Source organism: Nannospalax galili, unplaced genomic scaffold, assembly GCF_000622305.1.
Source record: "Nannospalax galili isolate Female #2095 unplaced genomic scaffold, S.galili_v1.0 scaffold287, whole genome shotgun sequence".
In the NCBI taxonomy this organism is placed as follows: domain Eukaryota; kingdom Metazoa; phylum Chordata; class Mammalia; order Rodentia; family Spalacidae; genus Nannospalax; species Nannospalax galili.
The window spans coordinates 647,684-653,683 of NW_008357493.1; the positions used below are offsets into that span (position 1 = coordinate 647,684).

Below are 6,000 nucleotides of genomic sequence, written 5' to 3' on the forward strand. Positions count from 1 at the left end.
GTCCTAAGTGTCCAGGGGCCATCTGTCGCTGTGTCTTGGCATTATTATTTATTACTCCAACAGGGTTCAGAGAATGTATGCTACTTTTACCAACAGAAAATTGAGAATCATTTGAAGAATTCTCAGTCTGACATATACAAGATGTACTTTAATGACTTAAATGTTTATTATTCGAATAGTATGTTTTTCAAGGGATTTGGTCAGTCAGAATACTTCTAGGGAGAGTAATTGGGGGTAGGTATTAGAAACAAATTATTGAGAAAGAAGAATTCATTGGCAGGAACCTTCAACCATGGGAAATATGAAAAAATGCAATATCCTTAAAACAAATATACTCCTGTAACAACAGTTTAAAAATTCAGATCCTGCAGATCTGCTGCAGTTCCTCTCTCCAACATGCAGTGGTGAACATCTCAGGCATGAATCAGATCCTCTTACTTATGGATCAAAATCCCCCACGTGTCTTCACTGACCGCAGAATGAAGTGGGAACTCTCAAGGCAGGGCAGGGCCCTACTAGAGGTCACCAATGACTTCCTTTGCAAATCCTCACCAGCTGTTGCCTTAGCACAGTACATCTGCCACTTGTGACTCCTCGGGCTCCCCAAGTGGCTGCTCTGTGCCTGTGTGTCAGAGGCGGCCTTTCTTCTCTGCACAATCCTTTCCTCCCTCCTCCACACTCTCCCGACACACACTTGCTCATCTTTCAGTCTTCCTACTCTTTCTCCGGATCCTTCTGATAGCAACCAAGCAAATGTTTTCAACCTCTGCATGCATTCATGTGCATGTTTGTAAGTGTGTGTGTGTGTTTGTGTATGTGTGTGTATGCGTGCATATGTGTGCATGTGCATGTGAGCATATGCTTGTGCATGTGTGTGCATATGTATGTATATGCATACATGTGTACGTGTGTATGTGCATGTGAGCATATGCTTGTGCATGTGTATACATGTGTATATGTATGCACATAACTTTGTGTATGCATGTGCCTGTGTGTTTGTATGCATATGCATGGCATAGGTATGTGTATGTGTATGTACACATTCTCTAGTTTTACAGACCTCTTTTCAAGTATTTCCACAGAACACTGACAGCAAATCTCTCTTTATCTGAACGCTCCTTACCAATATTTGTTATTCATAGTCACAAAATATATATACCCCCAAATCACTGTAAAACCAGACAAATTGTTACAGTGACTCTCTATGTGCTTTTTTGGAAAGGTTAAATTGCTCTGAGTATAGGATTAATCATGTAATTGATATACCAATCACAATCTTTCATCTCACCCCTAAAATACACATAGAAGCGTTCGTTTTCTCTGAAGAACCTATGAAGGGATCAGGTGATGTCCTCTGAAGCTGAGTGAAATGTAGCAGAGAGAACTCTCACATGATTTTACTGCACACGTTCTGCTCACTACGAGGCTAACTAAGTACACATCCTTGGGATTCTTTTTATTATGTAGAACTACATAGACGCTGTATTTGTGAAAATGGTAATAGTTTGTGTGACATTTGGGGAAATTGGTTAGAATTCGTTTTAATACATTCTTAGCTTTCATGCTTAACTTAATTGAAATTAAAACCTATTTTCTGAAAATATACAAACCGATAGGTTTCCAGGCATATGCCAGCCTGAGAAGTGAGGAGTCCCTGCATGTGCAGGCCTGTTCCACAAAGTGGGACAGGCTTCCTCTGGGCACAGTGCTCTGCTTGGCCTTATCTCCCTTCTTCTAGGGAGTGATGAACCCATTGTGCTGTGCAGTAAATGACTATTGGACAACAAAGAGGAAAACATGGAAGCTCTCATTGGGTTTAAATATACACTTCTCTCTGATATTTAAGTCTTAACTATCTTAATTTTCAAATAGTGATATATTTTATGCATAAGTTACTATATTTGACAAATGACTAGGTCAAAAAAATTAGCAAGTAATGATAAGGAAAAGCTTTTGTTTTTAAAAATTCTATGCTTAGTTTGTTGTACATAATTTTAGAAGTTAGTAGTTATTCAATAACTTCAGATATGTATTAGCTATATATTTTAGGTGTTCCACAATGCTGCCTATACAAACTAGGAATAATTCTGAAGAGTTATGTATGACAGATTGAAAGTAGTATTCCAGTTTGCCTTTGTAAATATTTTGTTATGAGCTAATGTAGTTTTATGCATAGAAAATATTATTTGAGAAATAGAAGGCTGGCCTTCCCTGAATCTCTAGCTTATTCACCTGTAGTCGTCTTCACAAAAGACACGGCAAATTTCCGTTGCTCACCTAGTAACTAAATATGACTATTTCTCAGGAAAATTTTAGCTGCAGATCAGTATATATTAAACAAACATCTGTAATACGGCTCTGTCACAGTTATGTGAAAACTTATCAGGAAATGTATAACCTGATGATTAAAACAGAACACACATATTCAGAATGTCAAGCTACAAGTATGAACAAATACAGCCTCAAGGCCTTTAAGTGAGCAAGCCTATTGCCCTTTTGCAAGTTATTCTGAGTGAAGAGACAAGAAAATTGAGAGGTAACTGAGTGTTGCTGGCAAGCAAATTAAAGTGGCAAGTTTGAAAACTACGATTTTAGCAGATAGATGCCTAACCAAAGTTTTTAAACTTTCTCAGGTTTAACTGAAGAGAGCAAAGCAACCCACTCTTGAGAAGTATGCAGTCCTCTAAGATGTCTCTGTGGACAGGTATGTTTTAATTTTGATGTTTTCACCCCTAAAACACTTCAATATTTTTCATGCAACTATGAAAGCAAAAAAAAATTAACAAACACAAAACTACAAAGCAATAAAATTTAAATTAACAACATCAATATAATGTGACAGGTAACATTTTGCCAAAACTAAGCCCGATTAAAAAGTTTATATTTTAAGTTCCAGAATGTAATGAGAAGCCTATTTTCTCTCTTCACTGCCTTTCATCAAGTGCATGCTGGGGAAATGTGTGGTGCGGGATGATGAAGCCATAATTTGGATTTCACATTTTAAAATGAACAGTTGGCATTGCTCACTTAATTATCACAATACGATGATCAGCCCCAAATTCTACACAGTTTATATATAATGCAATTCAGTTCTTTTCATTCTTAAACTATGGCAATTAAAACAGTGCCTACTGTCATTTTTATATGAAACTCACATCCCAACTTAGTGCATAACTAAGAAAAAAGTTTTAATCTAGTAAAAATATCATATCTTTGTTTCATTGGAATTGAAACCTTAAAGGAGTCAAGTGGTGACTTTAGTGACAAAGCATTCCACCCTGAAATCGGCTCCTTCACAGCAGCGACAGAGGTTGTGTGATCAAGGTATACAAGTGATAGGGTCATCCAGAAGCTCTCTAATGGACCACAGAACACAAAATAAAGCTAAACAATATCCAGGATACTGAAGTTACCCGAGATCAATTTTCTTCCAATGTGGGCTCCTTTGATAGTTGCCAGTTTCTCAACCAATGCTAATCTAAACCTAGTGTTTAGAAAAATTGACCAGCAGCTTTATGGAAGAACCAGCAATTTTAGAACCACTGTAAAATCCAGTCAGTGGGGTCACTGAAAGTGTTCACCTCTCCCATGTACCAACATAATCCTATAACATAGAAATTACTAGCTTGTACCAGAGGAATATAGAGAGGAAATCCCAGAAAAGAAACCCAAGAATAAATGACCAAATTTGTACAAGTATGTGTAGCTCAGCAGATATATCAATTACTGTTCCCACTGCTGTGATAAAATACTCAACAAGAAATAGCATAAGGAATTAAGGGCTATTTTGGCCTAAAGTATGAGGGTCTATAGGTAGTAGGAGTGTGAGGCAGCTGGCCTGGCCGTGTTGCGTGCACAATCAGGAAGCAGAGAACATGGAATGCTGGTGCTCAGCATGCTTTCTCTTTATTATGCAGTACAGATCCCTAGTCCCAGGGATGGTGCTACCCCTATTTAGGAGAGTCTTTGAATCTCAGTTAACATAATCCAGAAAATCCTTCAGAAATATGCCAGAGTCATGTATCTTTGGTGATCCTAGATTTGATCTGACAGTCAACATTAACAGTCACCACAGGATACAGATTGCAAGTGAATACAGAAGAAAAGAACATAATTAAAAGCGAATTCACCACAGATATGGCACTGCAGGGCAGTGAGTAGCAATGCAGAACTAAATAAGGCAAGAAAAAGACTTTTCCAGATAGCTAGAGACACACATTAAATGAAAACTGCATTAGAATCCACACTGAGTATAAAAGGAGTCCTGGGGTCAATGGATAGGACTGAGTAAGAGGACCCTAAGTTTAGAAGAATTCTGATATTCGGCTACAGATGACCTGCATTGTTACATGTCACGGTAAAAATAGTGCAGAGATCCTTATACTGATCTATACAAGCCACTCCAGGCAGAATGCAAGAGAAGTTGCCACTTCCTGTGAGCAAACAAGAATAAGACCAAAGACTAAAGATCCAGCCCTTACATATTGTAGATTAATATGTTGGAGATTAGAATGATTCAGATAATGTATAAACACAAGGACATCAAAAATAGACATCATAGTGAAGTATAACGAAAAGAGAAAACAGAGTAATAAGCATGAGAAATAAGAAGGCATAAAATTGTTGTCTAAATAACAAACTGAAAAACCGCAGAAAACTGTTGAAGAAATTATTTTAAAGAAAGGAAAAAAAATAGAAAGAAGAGTCAGGTAGAAGGAAGATGGAGGCTGAAGAGCTAGCACGGTGAGTAGAGCACGGGAGACAGAATGAATAGGCATGGATGGACCCATAAGCAAACAGTGGACTGGGTAAAGATAGTCCTGGCACAATAGGTCCTGATATAATTCTAAAGCAGAACAGTACAGGATTAAATAAAATAAGCATTATAGGGTGCACCTGGTGAACTGTGTCCCCAGCAGCCAATAAGAGCTGGATCCTCACAGACTTAGTAACTGACAAATAGTGGAAAAAATCCCTCACTACTGAGGAGAAAAGACCAACTCACTTAGAAGAGAGGAACATTTGTAACAGCAGTACTTTATCCCACAAGGCAGTAAAGTAGCATTGAACCTCAAGAAATTTGAATGTCGGACAAACACTAGAATTTGAATCTCAAGAAATTTGAATCTCAAGAAATTTGAATGTCGGGCAAAAGACTAGAAATAGCCTAATAAGGCAAATCAAAGAAGCTGGAGGAGAAAGGAATAAACATGAAAGCAAAACTTAATGACTGAATAAATAAATAAGCTAGTTCTTAAAAAATATAAGCACAGGCATAGTGGCACATGCTTTTAATCTCAGCACACTTGGGAGGCAGAGGCACAGGCCGGGCGGGCGAATCTCTATAACAAGTTCCAGGCCAGTAGGGGCTACAGGGAGACCATGTCTCAAAAGGATGACACAAATGTGAAAAACAAAACAAAAAAAACCCTCACAAATATTTGAGCAAATACATAAACCAATTGACTCATGTAAAATAAAATGGAACCAAGTAAATGACAATGCCAGCTAATCTAACCAAACGAAATGCTAGTCAAAAACACATAAAATATCACATCATGATGGCAAAACACTATTAAAACAGAGGAAATTAAAATTAGCTTAAGCAACTTTAAGCTAAAAAATTAAACTAAATAGTAGATAATTTCCCAAGAACACTGACTTCACCAAACAAGACCCTATAGATCAAGTGAATTAATCAGGGAAAATTCCACAGAGCACATAGGAAATACTGCAAAAGGAAGGCCACCAACACATACACACCACACACACACACAGCACACACACACACACACCACACACCAAACACACACACCACACACACCACACACCACACACACACACACACCACACACACATACACCCACACACCACACACCACAACAAACACACCTCACACACACCACACACACATACACACACACCACACACACACCACACACCACACAAACACACCACACACACACCACACACACACACACACACCACACACACACACCA

The 6,000-nt window shown here is 38.2% G+C and overlaps 1 protein-coding gene across 1 annotated transcript in view; it reads right to left on the reverse strand.

Moving 5' to 3' along the window:
• Positions 1-6,000, reverse strand: part of Nalcn (sodium leak channel, non-selective) — a gene marked incomplete in the record, with an annotated part of 412,798 nt that overhangs the window by 381,326 nt on the left and 25,472 nt on the right.